This window comes from Chiloscyllium plagiosum, chromosome 3 (assembly GCF_004010195.1).
Source record: "Chiloscyllium plagiosum isolate BGI_BamShark_2017 chromosome 3, ASM401019v2, whole genome shotgun sequence".
Taxonomy (NCBI): Eukaryota; Metazoa; Chordata; class Chondrichthyes; order Orectolobiformes; family Hemiscylliidae; genus Chiloscyllium; species Chiloscyllium plagiosum.
Window position 1 is genome coordinate 99328898 of NC_057712.1, and position 17508 is coordinate 99346405.

Sequence of the window (17508 nt, forward strand, 5' to 3'; positions counted from 1 at the left end):
GCTTAGGCCAACTTGGTGGCTTGGTCAGGCTTTACTTTGTAAGTGTTAAACAGCTTTGAAAGAGAGTGTGAGGATCTTGAATGCACTGCCTGACAGAGTAGTTGAGGCAGGAAACCTCATAACTTGGACGTGCACATGAAGTGTCATAACATTATAGGCTGTGGGCCTAGTGCAGAAAAATAGGAATAGTGTAGATAGTCGTGTGTATTTTTAAAAATTCATTCATGGTTATGTGGGTGTCTCTAGCTAGGTCGGCATTTATTGCCCAGAGGGCAATTAAGAGTCAACCACATTGCTGTGGGTCTGGAGTCAAATGTAGGCCAGACCAGGTAAGGTTGATAGTTTCCTTCATTACAGGACAGGCTGAGGGGTGACCTTATAGAGGTTTACAAAATTATGAGGGGCATGGATAGGATAAATAGACAAAGTCTTTTCCTTAAGGTCGGGGAGTTCAGCACTGGAGGGCATAGGTTGAGGGTGAGAGGGGAAAGATATAAAAGAGACCTAAGGGGCAACTTTTTCACACAGAAGGTGGTACGTGTATGGAATGAGCTGCCAGAGGAAGTGGTGGAGGCTGGTACAATTGCAACATTTAAAATGCATTTGGATGGGTATATGAATAGGAAAGGTTTAGAGGGATATGGGCTGGGTGCTGGCAGGTGGGATTAGATTGGGTTGGGATATCTGGTCAGCATGGACGGGTTGGACCGAAGGGTCTGTTTCCATGCTGTATATCTCTATGACATTAAGGAACCAGGTGGATTTTCCTGACAATCGATAATGGATTCTTGGTCATCATTAGTCTTTTAACTCCAGATTTTTAATGAACTCAAAGTGCACCACCTACCATGACGAAATTTGAATCCAGGTCCCAGAACATTACTTGGGCCTCTCGATTAACAGCCCATGATAATACCACCTGGCATCACCTCTCTATTTTTGATGTCCTGTGACTGAGGTATCTCATGAGCTGATCAATATGGAACAATTTTACCTCTAACCACTGTAAACTTTTGTACAAATAAAGAGCTTGGTTATGAAAGAGACATACCGCTCCAATGGATCTGGAAAATTCCACTCTAGGTGGGTGCATCTTAGCCCAACTACATTTTCAAATAGTAAACTTTTACGAGACCCCTGGAGATGGGCTGGCATGTGGAGAGTTTTGGTAAAATCACTGGGAGCTAATTTGGACCAGCTCCCTGATGTGGTCCTACTACCGGGTACTTTATTGAAGGCAGGACCAAAATTCGAAAGGCTACTCTTTCCCCAGATGATGAGTATCAGAGCAAAAGCAGTCGTGAATATTTAGTCTTGTTAGTTTTCTTAGTACATTTTCTCTAGTGATAGTGATTGTTTCAAATTCCCACTCCTCTTTTGCCACATTATATTTTACTACATTTATGTCTTCTACCATAGAAACTGAAACAAAATTCTCATTCAATGTCTGTGGTATCTCTTTGTTCTCCATTATTAATTGACCAGTCTCACTGTCTAAGAGATCAACATTTATTTTAGCTATTCTCTTTTTCTAAAATTATAAAAGAGCTCACTGCTGGTTTAATATTTCTTGCTAGTTAAGGTAGTTCATCCCTCTGGTTTTGGTATCCTTGGCTGACTCCTCAGGTTTTATCAGTCCTCCATCCTAGTACTAATCTTTGCAGTACTGCTACACCTTTTCTTTAAATGCTTTGCTTCTTAATGTAGTCACAGATATTTTATTCTTTTTATAGGGTCTTTCTTTCTCAATGGAATGTGATCTTTCTTGAAAGTTATGAAGTATTTCTACGGATGCCTACCACTGCTTCTTTTTCATTTATACGTAAGGATGTGTGTATTGCTGACTGGGCGAAGATTTATTGCCCAAATTTAATTACCTTCGAGAAGATGGTGATGAACTGCTTTTGTAAACCGCTGCAGGCCATTTTGAGTAGGTGTATCATTAATGCCATGAGGGAGAGATTTCCAGGATTTTGACCCAGTGATGCTGAAGGAATGGTGATATGTTTCCAATTCAGGGAACTTTCAGGTTCTCTCATTTACTTGCTCTGCTTGACCTTCTGGGGTGGTAGAGATCATGGATTTGGAAGATACTGTCAATAGAGCCTGGGTGATTTACTGCAGTGCATCTTGTAGCTGCTTCTGAGCATGAGTGGTGGAGGGAGTGAATATTAAAGGTGCTGCAGGCTGTTGTGGAGTTGAGTTTTTGAAGTGTTTTTGGAGCTGCACTCATCAAGGCAAATGGGGAGTATTCCATACACTCCTGACTTGTGCCTTGGAGATGGTGGACAGGGTTTTGGGAGTCAGAAGCTGAGTTATATACTCCAGAATTCCCAGGTTCTGACCTATTCTTGTCACTACAATATTTATAAGATTGATCCAGTTTAGCGTCTGATCAATGGAAACTCGCAGAGTGTTGTGCAGAATTCATTAATGATAATGCAATTGAATGTTCAGGGCAGATCATTAGATTTTTTTCTTTTTAGAGATGGTTAGTGCCTGGCACTTGTGTGATGCAAATGTAATGTTGTCCTGGTCTTGCTGCATTGGGCATGGATTGTTTCAGTGTGTGAGGAGCTGCAAACCAGTATTGAACAATACGCAATCATCGGTAAACACCTCCACATCTGACGTAGTGTGGAGAGAAGATCATTGATGGAGCCACTGAAGGTGGCTTGGCCGAGGACACTACCCTGAGGAACACTTCAACCATTCAGGGGATCCTTGACCTGATTCCATACCAAATTGCAGCTGATGGATTGATGTCAGGAGCTGTGGTCATCTGAGAGATTCATCAATAGCTACAGGGACAGTAGCAACTTTCAGAATGTCCCCAATATAAAACACCCAAGGTGCTTCGTAGAAAGCATAAGAACGCATGTTATTTAAAACATTGTTTTATTATGCATTGCATATTCTCCTTCCAGGAAATGAAATGCATTTATTCTCACCTTTCCTGGAGATTCTTGGGGGCACGTTAAAGATAAGGGAGCACTGTGTGGCTCAAAGTTACTTTCTATGTATTTCTCACCATTCTGGTGATGGATAAAGCTGTTAAGATTAGAACGTATTAGCAGCAAGACCTACAGTGAGCAGCTTTATAGCGGAAGCATCCACTCATGCCAAGAATTCCATTCCACCTGCCATGTGAACTGTAACTGCAGGGGGCAGCCAAGTAACATTAATATATTTTTCTCACAGCCCCTTTATGTAAGTGGCTGAGCGAATAGTTCATTGTTAACAGCTTCAGTTAAAGTGGCTTTTTGCAAAGTTTGAAATCTCTCTCAATCATATGGAAGTCTAATATGACGAGCATAATATACCTGTGCTTTGTGATCCCAGCGAACTCCATATGTGTTCTGACTATGTTTTTTGTTAATGATTCTTCTGCATAACCCTTGGCCAAATTCAAAAGTCCCTCAACTTCCACACTGGCTGGCCTGCTATCAGCCTATGGTCCTTTCTCAATCCTGTCAGTAACCGACCATCAGGATCGAGTTTTCTGTGTATTTTTCCTCAGAGAGCTATACCAATTAGGGTGGGAGTCAGATACCTGTTGCTGAGAAAATTGGATGCAAATATGTCATGAATATGATTGAATTTGCCGAAATCACATTCACTTTAATTGTATATTTATTGATTTCTGACCGTCGTGAATCTCAGTTCTTTATTATAGCTCTGCTCCAAGCTTCATATGAAGTTCCTGACTCAGCTTGGATTTAAAATTATATCCGAAGTTTATATTTCAGGTATTTTATGACAATTTATGAACAGGCTTTCTCTATTTGACCTCAGACTTACAAAGTCCTGTTTGAATGTGTTTTATTGCACACGTCATAATTGAGTCAGGTTCCAAGATTCCACCTTCTTAAACATGTTGGCTTGGGGTTTCCTGGGTATTTGTAGCCAAAGGCATGCAACAATAAAGATTTATAGTAAAGACATGGTTGAGAAGAGCAACAAATTTGGGACTTGTAAGTTACGTGTGCTAGTGCAATACACCCATCTCTATTGATAGTTTATAACTGTCATTCTCTCCATCCAAAAGCACCTCCACCCAAAATGATGACTCCAGCCCAGGCCATACATCATTTCTTGCAATTATAATCACTTAGAAGCTTTCTTCTAATCATATCCAGATTTTCAGGCACAGTATTAACTTTTCTGGAGTTTTACTGTGATTTGTTGAGCTTCTTTTTATTTATCCACATTGAGCCATGCACTATAATTTCTGTTTCTTTGAATCCATTTTTATAACAGTATAAGTTGCATTAAAGGTTGAAAGGTTTTCATGTTATAAGTCCTTAAATCTGTCCTTATCCCGTGGGCATGAAGAATGGTTACATGAGCTTTCCATAATTAAAATGAAATATATGATCATGAGTTCAGGGCTTTCCTGAAAACCCAGTTGTTTTTAACTGATTCCTGGTGAAGTAAGGCCATTCCCATAATTCGAGAGAAAGTGAGGGCTGCAGATGCTGGAGATCAGAGCTGAAAATGTGTTGCTGGAAAAGCGCAGCAGGTCAGGCAGCATCCAAGGAACAGGAGAATCGACGTTTCGGGCATAAGCCCTTCTTCATTCCTGAAGAAGGGCTTATGCCCGAAACGTCGATTCTCCTGTTCCTTGGATGCTGCCTGACCTGCTGCGCTTTTCCAGCAACACATTTTCAGCCCATTTCCATAATTCATCAATTCAGGTGAGGTTAGCAAAATGAAGTTCCATCTTTACATTGAGAATACTCTCCATTTACATTGTGTGGCATAATCACTGTGCTAAATGGGACAAGCAGATCTAGCAGCTCAAGACTAGGCATTCATGAGGTGCTATGGGCCATCAGCAGTAACCGAATTGTACTCCAGCACAATCTGCAACCTCATGGCCCAGCATATCCCTTATTCAGCCATTACTATCAAGCCAGGGGATCAACCCTGGTTCATTCCAAAGTGCAGGAGGACATACCAGGAGCAGCACCAAGCATGCCTAAAAATGATGTGTCACCTTGTGAAACCACAGAGCAAGACTACTTCTGTATCAAATAGCTTATTCAGCAAATTGACAGGGCTAAGTTAATCCAAACAGATGGATTAAATCTAAACATTATAACCTACCAAATCCAGTCATCAACTCACTGGAGGAGGAGGACGGTCCACAAATATCCCATCCTCAATGATGGAAAAACCCAGCATGTCAGTGCAAAAAAAAAATGTTGAATAATTTGCAACAATCTTCAACCAGAAGAGCCAAGGTGACAATCCATCTTAGCTTCTTCCATTAGTCCCCAGCATTCAATCTTCAGACAGATACCAGCCTTCAGGCAATTTGATTCACTCCACATGATAAGATGGAAAACATTGGATACTGCTAAAGTTATGGGCCCTGACCACATTCCAGCAATAGAATGGAGATCTGTGCTCCAGAACCTCTTGCTCTCCTAGCCAAGCTGTTCCAGTACATCTACAACTCTGGCATTTACATGACAATGTGGAAAATTGCCCAGGCATGTCCTGGTTCACAAAAAGCAGGACAAAGCCACCATGACCAATTAATGCCAAAAGATAAAATGCTGGAAAATCTGAGCAGGTCTGGCAGCATCTGTGAGGAGAGAAAAGAGCTGACATTTCAAGTCTAACTGACCCTTTGTCAAAGCTAAAAAAAAGGGAGAAATAGCGAGGTATTTATACTAGGTTGAGAGAAGGTGAGTCATGGCTCCAGAAGCAAAGATAGCAATAAAGAGGTGATAATGACAGTGCATAGAGAGATGATAGGGAGATTAGGAGCTGTGAATGACCAAGGCTGAAGCCAGTGCTAGGTGACAAAATATGTGGAGGATGGGGGAGATGGGTGAAGCAGAGGCAAATGGAAAACAGGGGAGAAGGGTAGCAAAGGGGGAAGAGGAAAGGAAGAAGGTGATGAGACAGTGGGGAGCAAGAGAAAGAGAGACAATCAAGAAATACAGTGGGGAGCAAGAGAAAGAGAGACAATCAAGAAATAAGAGATACAGAACAGTGAAAAATTTTTTAAAAAGGATAAACAAAATAAATAAAATAAAATTACGGAGCAGAATGAAAACAGAGGGGTCGAGATGGGATAATCATCTGAATTTTTTAAGACTGGCAGGCTGTAACGTGCCGAGTCGGAAGATGAGATGCTGTTCCTCCAGTTTGCGTTGAGTTTCACTGGAACATTGCAGCAGGCCAAGGAGAGACATGTGGGCATGGGAGCAGGATTGTGTGTTGAAGTGGCAAGCCACGGGAAGGTCCCGGACCTGATTGCGTACAGACCGAAGGGGCTCAGCAAAGCGTTGACCAATTAATGCCCCATCAGACTACTCTCATCAGTAAAGTGATGGAAAGTGTCATCAACAGTGCTATAAAGCAGCAATAACTCATCAATAACCTGCTCACTCATGTTCAGTTTTAGTTCTGCCAGGGTCAGCTTGAAGCCTTGATTAAATCATGGACAGGAGAGCTGTACTCCAGAGGCGAGGAGAGAGTGGCTGCACTTTATATCAATGCAACATTTAACGGAGGAGTCCGAGCAAAACTGGAGTCAATGGGAATCTCCTGTGATTAGAGCATACCTAGCATAAAGGAAGATGGTTGTGTTTGTTAAAGATCAGTCACTGCAGCTCCAGGACATCTCTGCAGGAGTTCCTCAGGGTAGACTCCTAGGCCCAACCATTTTCAGCTGTTTCATTCCCTCCATCATTAGGTCAGACGGGGTGATGTTAACTTGTGATTGCATAAAGTTCAGCACCGTTTGTGACTCTTCAGATACTGAAGCAGTCCATGTCCAGATGCAGCAGAACTGGATAATATACAGGGCTGGACTGACAAAGGTAAATAACATTCATGTCTCACAAGTGCCAGGCAATAACCATTTCCAAAAGAGAGAACCTAACCATTTTTCCTTGAAAATCAAGAGCACTACCCTTGCTGAATCTCCCACAATCAACACTTTGGGGGTTACCATTGAACAGGCCTATTCAGATAAATTCTGTGGCTTCAAGATTAGGTTTAGGGGCAGCACAGTGGCTCAGTGGCTAGCACTGCAGCCTCACAGCACCAGGGATCCAGGTTCAGTTCCAGCTTTGGGTGACTGTCTGTGTGGAGTTTGCACATTCTCCCCATGTCTGCGTGGGTTTCCTCCGGATGCTCATTTCCTCCCACAGTCCAAACATGTACAGGTTAGGTGAACTGGCCATGCTAAATTGCCCATAATGTTAAGTGCATTAGTCAGAAGGAAATGGGTCTGGGTGGGTTGCTCTTCGGAGTGTCAGTGTGAACTTGTGGGGCCGTAGGGCCTGTTTCCACTCTGTAGGGAATTTAATCTCATCTAATCTTTACGACTAGGAATTCGACAGTGAGGAACTCACCTCTTGACTCCTCAAAGCCTGCCCACCATCTGCAAGGTGCAGACAAAAGTGTGATGGAAAGTACTCTCACTTGTCAAATGAGTCAACCTCCAACAACAATCAAGAATCTTAAACCATCCAGGACAAAGCTGCCTCCTTGACTGAAGACAAGGACATAAGAAATAGGAGCAAGTGTAGGCCATCCATCCTGTTAAGCCTGCTCCACCATTCAATAAAATCATCGCTGATTTTTTATGGACTCAGCTTTCATTCATTTATCGTGCAAAAATCTTTGCCTTCGAAACATTCAACAAAGTAGCCTCAATGGCAGGGAATTCCACAGATTCACAACCCTTTGGGTGAGGAAGTTCCTCCTCAATTCAGTCATAAATCTGCTCCCCCTTATTTTGAGGCTATGCCCTCTTGTTCTAGTTTCACCCACCAGTGGAGACAGGCTCCCTGCTTCTACCTTATCCATTCCCTTCGTAATGTTACATGTTTCTACAAGATCACCCCTCATTCTTCTGAATTCCAATGAGTATAATGCCAATCTACTCAATCTCACCTCATAGCAAACCCTTTCAACTCCAGAATCAACTGAGTAAGTCTCCTGTGCACAGCCTCGAGTGCCTCGAGTATCCTTTATCAAGTAAGGAGACCAAAATTGTATACAGTACTCCAGGTATGGCCTCACCAGTGTCTTTCACAGCTGCAGAATAGCCTCCCTATTTTAAAATGTCATCCCTCTAGCAATGAAGTACAATATTCCATTAATTACTTGCTGTATCTGTAAACCAAATTTTTGTGATTCATGCACAAGGACACCATGGTACCTCTGCACAGTAGCATGCTGCAATTTTTCACCATTTAAATAATGGTCCATTTTGCCATTATTCCGACCAAAACGAATGACTTCACACTTACCAACATTGTACTCCATCTGCCAGACCCTTGCCCATTCATTTAACCTGTTTATATCCCTCTGCAGACTTTGTGTCTTTTGCACACTTTGCCCTCATCTTAGTGTAATCTGCGAACCTTGACACAGTACAGATGGTCCCCATCTCTAAATCATCTATGTAAATTGTAAACAATTGGCACTACACCCACAAACACCTATTCCCTCCACCTTCGATGCTCCATAGCAGCAGTATGTACTATTTACAAGATACATTGCAGAATTTTCACACTTTCCAAACCCACAATCACTTCAATCTAGAAGGACAAGGGTAGCAGATACATGGGAACACTACCACTTGCAAGATCCCCTCCGAGTCATTCACTATCCTGGCTTGAAAATATATCATCATTCCTTCACTGTTGTTGGGGCATAGTCCTGAAGGTATCTTCCTCTCACAGCATCGTGGGTCTATGTACATCACGTGGACTGCAGTGCTTTAAGAGAGCTCACCATCACCTTCTCTAGGACAATTAGAAATGGGTATTAAAAATTAGCTGAGACTGTGAAGCTCGCATCCATTGATTGAATAAAAATTAAAATCTGGATGCTCAGGCAAATGCCTCTTGGGATATAAATGTCATTGACCCAAATGGACATAATTCAAGTTTAATTTCCAAATTATGTCTTCAGATGACTTTCCATATCATGGTGTCTATTGTCAGCATCACTTGTGCTGAGTAAATGGAAAGTCATTGTCAGCAGCACCATCAACAGGCCAAAGGATTATGTAAGATCCACCTCCCATTCTTCAACTATCTGCACCAGATGCAGGGTGGTGTTGCTAGTTTGGGACACACTGATCTTGCGGTTCAGTAATGGGTAAACACTTCAAATCAGCACTCTTGAAGAAAGCCCATGGGCTCATCATTTAAAATAGAACTAGCATCATTTGTCTAATTCACTAACAGAAAATTATCCCCTGAATATGGTTTTGAAGTTCGTTAAATATTTGTAGTTATATCCATTATATGGGCTTTAACACTTTACGAGTTTCCCTCATTTGTGAAAGCATGACAAGAAATCTTAATTGATTATAATAACGTGATTTCTTTTCAGATTAATTTTAACAAATAAATTGCAAAGGAAAAATATTAATTTAGATATAAATTTAATTTAGATATAAAATAATTCTAGATTAGAGTGGTGCTGGAAAAGCACAGCTGGTCAGGCAGCATCTGAGGAGCAGGAAAATCATATTTCAGGCAAAAGCCCTTTATCAGGAATGAGGGCTTTTGCCTGAAACATCGATTTTTCTGCTCCTTGGATGCTGCCTAACTGCCATGCTTTTCCAGCACCACTCTAATCTGGAATCTAATCTCCAGCATTTGCAGTACTCACTTCTGCCTACAAAATAATTCAATCTGATTAAGGTCATTTTAAGAGTTATTGATGTTTTTGGTCTATTATTGTAATGAAAAGTAGTTTATATTATGAGGGAAAGCCATTATTTAATGAATACTTGTGTGCATACAACTCAGGTATTATTTCCGATTTCTCATCTGCATGCTCAACTCTTAGTAGCATCGTCTGAAGGCGTGGAGCTAGTTTTCACGTGAATACAGGTTCACCTAGCTCTGTTTTGCCACCACCTGTCTCAATTCCTCCAGTGATGCTAAACTATCGGACTGTTCATCAGACATGCAGTACTGGATGAACAGAAATTTCCACCAATTAAACATTGGAATGACTCAAGCCATTGTTTTCGGTCTCTGCTTCAAACTCCATACTCTAACTACTGACCCCATCCCTCTGACTGGTAACAGTCTGAAAATGGGCCAGTTTGTTTGTCGCTTGATCTAATAATCATGCCATCACTAACAGTGCATACTTCTGCTTCAGTTACATCATCTACTTTGCCCCTCAGATGTTCTACTCAACTGCTGTTGAAATCGTTATCCATGCCTTCATTTGTTTAAATGTAATTATTCCATTACACTCTGTTTGGAATCCCACAAACTATCCTGATTAAACTTAATGTCTTCCAAAACTCTGCATTCCTTTGATTCTAATCTCTTGCTCATTTCCAATTGTGATTGTTCCACAGTTGGTGACTATGCCTTCAATTCCCTTGGCCACAAGATCTTGAAGTTTCTCTCCTCCAAAAGTTTTGTTTTGCTTTCAGCCCACAAAGCAGTCCTTAAAAGCCAACTTTGACTGTCTGAAGAAATATCTCCTTACACAGCTTGGTTTCACACTTTGTTTTATAATGTTCCTCCTGCCATTGCTCTTAAAGTCATTATTTATTCTGAACACTCTGAAACTGTTTTAAAATGACAGCGTCTCAATGTTTACCAACCTTTAATCTTGTAATATCTCAGTGCTGCTTTGATTCCCTTTTTTAAAAGTCTCTCTAAGTTTTTAAACTGTATTATAGCAATGCTGTAATTACCTTCTAATAGCATTTTAATTCTGTTAAATAGCAATATTTTATCTCTGTACTTGTTATTCTGGTTTTTCCCACTTGTATTTAAATCAAATGGAGATTTTTTTCCACCTTTTGCTGCCCATGTGGAGTTCCACAATTTCTTCACAGGCAAAATGAATATTTTTGCTCATTTCACAGCCTAAAATGCAATCCATGTACTAGTACTGGTTTCAAATAAAAGTCTGTGGTTTCGATCTTAATAAATTTAAATTAAGTACCTCCTGATGATCTTAAAGTTTTAAAATTCGTCTAATATTCTTTTTCTGTCAGCCTCTGTCTCCTAAATCTTTTAAATTGTCCTTAAGTTACCTTAAATGTGCTCCACTATGTTCCCGATGCCTTAGTATAAATTAATTTAATTGTCCTTGAATTTGCTACTGTAACTGTACCTCAAAGTGTGTACTTGCTTTGGCAGTTTTGCTCAGAATGATCAGTAAGTGCTCGTTTTTACATCTATCCTTCCCAGCATAGTCCTTTGTGCCAATTTAAAATGTTTTTGCCTTGCTTTTAAGGATCACTCACTAAACCCATTTCTAGACTGTACCCAATCTTGCTTCCTTCTTGTCACAACCAGATATGGCAATATGCTGAGAGAGTTAAAATCCAAATCAGTAACTAGATTTGCCTTTCTGTTTTCATGCTTTTAGTCTATTATGTGTTTGTACACAAGCAAATGAGCAGCTTTATATTGGTGCATACACATTTTCTTAGCGGTTTCTGGTGAGGCTGGAGATTGTCAAAAGTGTCTAAGAGTTATTATAAGATCACAGAATGATTTTATGGTTACAACACAGTAGAAGGCCATTCAGCTTGTTGTATCTGCGTTAGCCCTCTGAAGGAATAATTCAGCTAGTGCCCAAACCTTGTCTCCATAGCCACATAAATTTCAGCTTCTTCATCAAGGGCTAAATACATTGTCTCATATATTTATGCAAGACATTTCTCATTAAGTTACAGGCAGCTTATCCCCTAACCTGTCCTTTTTTGTTAAGAATCAGAGATGGGAAAGAGGGGAAAATCGCATTTCAAATTCTCTCAAAACCGCGAATTAAACTGGTAATTGCAGGAGAGTTAACACAAAAAGATATGTGATTGATTAAACAATTTGGACAGCATAATATTCAGTGCAAGTTTCACCACAGAGAACATCAATTAGTCGTCCATTATAATCTTTCTCACCCTCACTAATTAATCAATGTGTGAATTTAGAGATTGAGGTTGCAAATCAGTCTTCAGTGCCTGTAATAAGTTGCAAATTTGAGGTTGTATATCAGTGGGAAATTTCTCCCGGACATCAGTGAGAAACTATCTCCTGTGCCTAACTACCTGCTTATCTCCTAAACCAAGTGCTTTGTATCCGATAAATTCCAACTTTTCATCCATTTACTGATATTCCTTTGCAGCTAGCATTGACCATGGCCGATTTTCACTGAGGTTGACAACATAACAGTCATAGAGCTGTACAGCATGGACACAGACACTCTTGTCTGACTTGTCCATGCTGACCAGATATCCTAAATTAATCTAGTTCCATTTGTCAGCAATTGGCCCAAATCCCTTTAAATGCTTCTTATTCATTGACCCATCCGGATGCCTTTTAAATGTTGTAATTAAACAAGCCTCCACCACCTTCACTGGCAACTTATTCCATAAATACACCACCCTCCGTGAAAACATTGCCCCCTTTTAAATCTTTTCCCTCTCACCTTAAATGTATGCTGTCTAGTTTTAGACTCCCCCACCCTGGGGAAAAAACCTTGGCTCTTCACCCTATCTATGTCCTTCATGAGTTTTTAAATCTCTATAAGGTCATCCCTCAGCCTACAATGCTCCAGCGAAAATAACCCCAGTGTATTCAACCTCTCTATTGCTCAAACTCTCCAACCCTGGAAACGTCCTTAGAAATCATTTTTTGAACCCTGTCAAGTTTAGCAACAAAAATGTCCATATTGCAGAGGAGGAGGTGCTGGATGTCTTAAAATGCATAAAAGTGTATAAATTTCTAGGATCTGATCAGGTGTACCTAAGAACTTTGTGGAAAGCTAGGGAAGTGAATGCTGGGCCCCTGGCTGAGATATTTGTATCATTGATAGTCACAGGTGCAGGAAGACTGAAGGTTGGCTAACATGGTGTTTAAGAGAGGTGGGAAGGAAAAGCCAGGAAACTATAGACCGGTGGCCCTGATATCGATAGTGGGCAAGTTGTTGGAGGGAATCCTGAGGGACAGGATCTACGTGCATTTGGAAAGGCAAGGACTGTTTAGGGATATGGGAAATCATGTTTCACAAACTTGATTGAGTTTTTTGAAGAAGTAACGAAGAGGATAGATGAGGACAAAGTGGTCAACGTGATCTGTATGTACTTCAGTAAGGCGTTCAACAAAGTTTCTCATGGGAGACTGGTTAGCGAAGTTGGATCTCATAGAATACAGGGAGAACTTGCCATTTAGATACAGAACTGGCTCAAAGGTAGAAGACAGTGAGTGGTGGTGGAGGGTTGTTTTTCAGACTGGAGGCCTGTGACCAGTGGAGTGCCTCAAGGATCGGTGCTGGGTCCACTACTTTTAGTCATTTATATAAATGATTTGGATGTGAATATAGAAAGTATAGTTAGTAAGTTTGCAGATGACACCAAAATTGGAGGTGTAGTGGATAGCAAAGATGGTTACTTTAGATTACAACAGGAGCTTAACCAGATGGGCCAAGTGGAGTGGCAAGTGGAGTTTAATTTAGATAATTGTGAGGTGCTGCATTTTAGAAAGGCAAATCAAAGCAGGACTTGTGCACTTAATGGTAAGATCCTGGGAAGTGTTGCTGATAAAAGAAACCTTGGAGTGCAGGTTCGTAGTTCCTTGAAAGTAGAATCACAACAGACAGGACAGTGAAGAAGGCATTTGGTATACTTACCTTTATTGGTCAGAGCATTGAGTATAAGAGTTGAGATGTCATGTTGCAGCTGTACAGAACATTGGTTAGGCCATCTTTGGAATATTGCGTACAATTCTGGTCTCTTTCCTATCGGAAAAATGTTGTGAAACTTGAAAGTGTTCAGAAAAGATTTACAAGGATGTTGCCAGGTTTGGAGGATTTGAGCTATAGGAAGAGGTTGAATAGGCTTGGGCTGTTTTCCCTGGAATGTCAGAGGCTGAGCAGTGACCTTATAGAGATTGACAAAATCATGAGGGCTGTGGATAGGATAAATAGACAAGATCTTTTTCCCTGGGGTGGGTGAGTTCAGAACTGGAGGCCACAGATTTAGGGTGAGAGGGGAAGAATTTAAAGGGGACCTAAGGAGCAACCTTTTCAAGCAGAGAGTGGTGTGTATATGGAATGAGCTGCCAGAGGAAGTGGTGGAGGTTGGTACAATTACAACATTAAAAAGATATCTGGATAGGTACATGATCGGAAGATGTTAAAGGGATGTGGGCCAAGTGCTGGCAAATGGGACTAGATTAGGTTAGGGTATCTGGTTGCATGGACAAGTTGGATCAAAGGGTCTGTTTCTATGCTGTCTCTATGACTCCATAAAATCTTTCCTATCGCAGGTAGATCAGAATTGAATACAGTATTCCAAAAGTGGCCTCATCAATGTTCTGTGCACCTACAACATGAACTCCCCACTCCTATACTCAATGCACTGACCAATAAAGACAAGTGTACCTAATGCCTTCTTCACTACCCTGTCTACCCATGAACTCCACTTTCAAGGAGTTATGAACCTGCACACCAAAGTTTCTTTGTTCGGCAACACTCCCTAGGACCTTACCATTAAGTGTATTAGTCCTGCCCTGATTCGCCTTTCCAAAATGCAGCACCTCACATTTATCTAACTTAAACTCCATCTGCCACTGCTCAGCCCATTGGCCCATCTGATCAAGGTCCAGTTGTACTCTGTCCACGACACCACTTATTTTCTTGTCATATGCAGACGTACTAACTATACTTGTTATATTCACATCCAAATTATTTATATATATGTATATAAAGATATATATATATATATATATATATACACACACACATGACAAGAAGCAGTGGACCCAGCACCAATCCGTGTGACACACTACTGGTCACAGGCCTCCCTCCATCACCACCCTGCATCTTCTATGTTCAAACCAATTTTGTATCCAAATAGCTAGCTTTCCTGTATTCCATGTGATCTAACCTTGCTAACTAATCTACCATGTGGAACCTTGTCGAACCCCTTGCTGGAGTCCATATAGACAATGTCCACTACTCTGCCTTCATCAATCTTCCTTGTCACTTCTTCAAAAAACTCAAGCAACTTAGTGAGGGCAGATGGGACCTGATTCTTAGATTCCAGCTGCCATTTCTGATCTCAGCAATGTGCACCAGCACGGGATATGGGTGTGAGTAGCTCACCCACATCTAGCACTCCTACACATCGCTGCACCATGATATCAGTGGGCATTACAGACAAATCCAAGACCTGCATTGTGTAGACTCAGCCCTATTGATAAGTAGACATGATGCATGGCCTCTGACGTCCATTGAAAAAACAGTCACCTGCTTCTGGTAAACCCTCATTGACAGATTTTGGAGTACAATTGAGGACAAGCCCCTGATCAAGATGCGTCCTCTGTACTCAGCCATAAGAGACATGCTTAACTTGAAGAGAAAGAGAGATACAGGGGAATGTCAGACAACTATGCCAGAGTGCAGCAGTGAGCTGGAAAGGAAGGTGGAAGAGTATGGCCATGTTTTTGGAACTGCACTCCATAGCTCTATCCATCAATAGAAAGGCAAGAAAGGGATGAGGCACTTGAATCTCACTCCAGCTTCCCTTCTTCCCAAGGAAACAGAATGCTGCCAGTGGGTACATGCAGAGAAGCAGAGCTACAGACAGATGTCCCCCCAGTTTCCTCTCAGAACATTACAGTGGCGCCCCGCCCTTCTATACCTCTGCCTCTGACCTGGTTGCATCCAGCAGCTCAGGCAGAGGAGGGTGAGATGGTTCCTGTGCAGAAAACTTTCAGCAGGCTCAGGCTCTCCAAACCTTTCAGTTTCTATGTGACGCTTGTTAAAGTATTCAGCATCACCAGAGCATACCAGGCAGGGTGTTCTCACTGCACAGCTACAGATGTCAAGGCCTGCACCTTGATTTGGTGGGCAGGGGAGAGAGTAAGTACATTGCTGCCACAGGTTTTGATTATTGTCTAGATTTGAATATTTTGTAAATATATCTTAATGCACACTCATTGTACACAATAAATACTTTGTAAATATATCTTTACGCACACTCATTGTACACAATAAATACTTTGTAAATATATCTTTACGCACACTCATTGTACAGAATAAATATTTTGTAAATATATCTTAACGCACACTTATTGTATAGAATAAATACTTTGTAAGTATGTCTTCATGCACACTCATTGTACAGAATAAATACTTTGTAAGTATCTCTTCACATACACTAATCTAATGTCTGTTGTAGTCTTATTCTACCAACAGGATGAGAGAAATTTCTCCAAAGTAAAGGATGTGGAACATCTTAAATCAGTAAAAGGATATGCTGTGTTTCAGTCACAAATCTCTGTTCCTCTCTCATCAGCAGTAAAATAGATTATTTGAGATTATCTCATCTACCATAGAACTAATACATCAGTTAAAGCACTGTCAAGAATGTGTTGCTGGAAAAGCATAGCAGGTCAGGCAGGATTCCTGACGAAGGGCTAATGCCCGAAACGTCAATTCTTCTACTCCTCGGATGCTGACTGACTTGCAGTGCTTTTCCAGCAACACACTCTTGACCCTGATCTCCATAATCTGCAGTCCTCACTTTCTACCAGTCAAAGCACTACAGATAAATTTCAAGGGAACTGAAAGTAATGATAATGTATCGGAAATGGATTAGGACCTGAGGTGGTATACCCTTCACATACACTTTTAGGAGTAATGATAGAAGCTGACTACAGCTCCAGAAGAGATCTGTCTGTCACATGTCTGGGTTTCTCAAAACCATGCTACGTTTAAGAATAGGAGTCGTGGCCTCCTGCCTCCTTTATTCCATGATCTATAGCTTTTCTCACAGGTCTTTTGTGTGGAATTGAATTGAAAGCCACTTGGAAACTCATAAACATCACATGAGCAGCATTGCCCTCAGCAACCCACTCCTTCACCTCTTCAGAAAATTTGGTCCAGTTCTCACAACTCCTAATGTTTGTACAAAGACTTATGAAGATGGTAAGTTTTACTAAAGTTATAAACTCACTATGTCTTCTGGAAATTTCTTCTTTTGGGTCTAAAGGATTTCTTTCTCCATTGCATTTTGTGGTATTAAGCAATGATCTCATCTGAAAGGTTATATGAATAGAAAGGTTTTAGAGCGATATGGGCCAAATGATGGCAAATTGGATTGGCTTAGAATATAGATAGAACATAGAACAATACAGCACAGAACAGGCCCTTCGGCCCACGATGTTGTGCCGAACATTTGTCCTAGCTTAAGCACCTATCCATGTACCCATCCAATTGCCGCTTAAAGGTCACCAATGATTCTGACTCTGCCACTCCCACAGGCAGCGCATTTCCATGCCCCCACTACTCTCTGGGTAAAGAACCTACCCCTTACATCCCCCCGATACCTTCCACCCTTCACCTTAAATTTATGTCCCCTTGTAACACTCTGTTGTACCTGGGGAAAAAGTCTCTGACTGTCTACTCTATCTATTCCCCTGATCATCTTATAAACCTCTATCAAGTCACCCCTCATCCTTCGCCGTTCCAACGAAAAAAGACCTA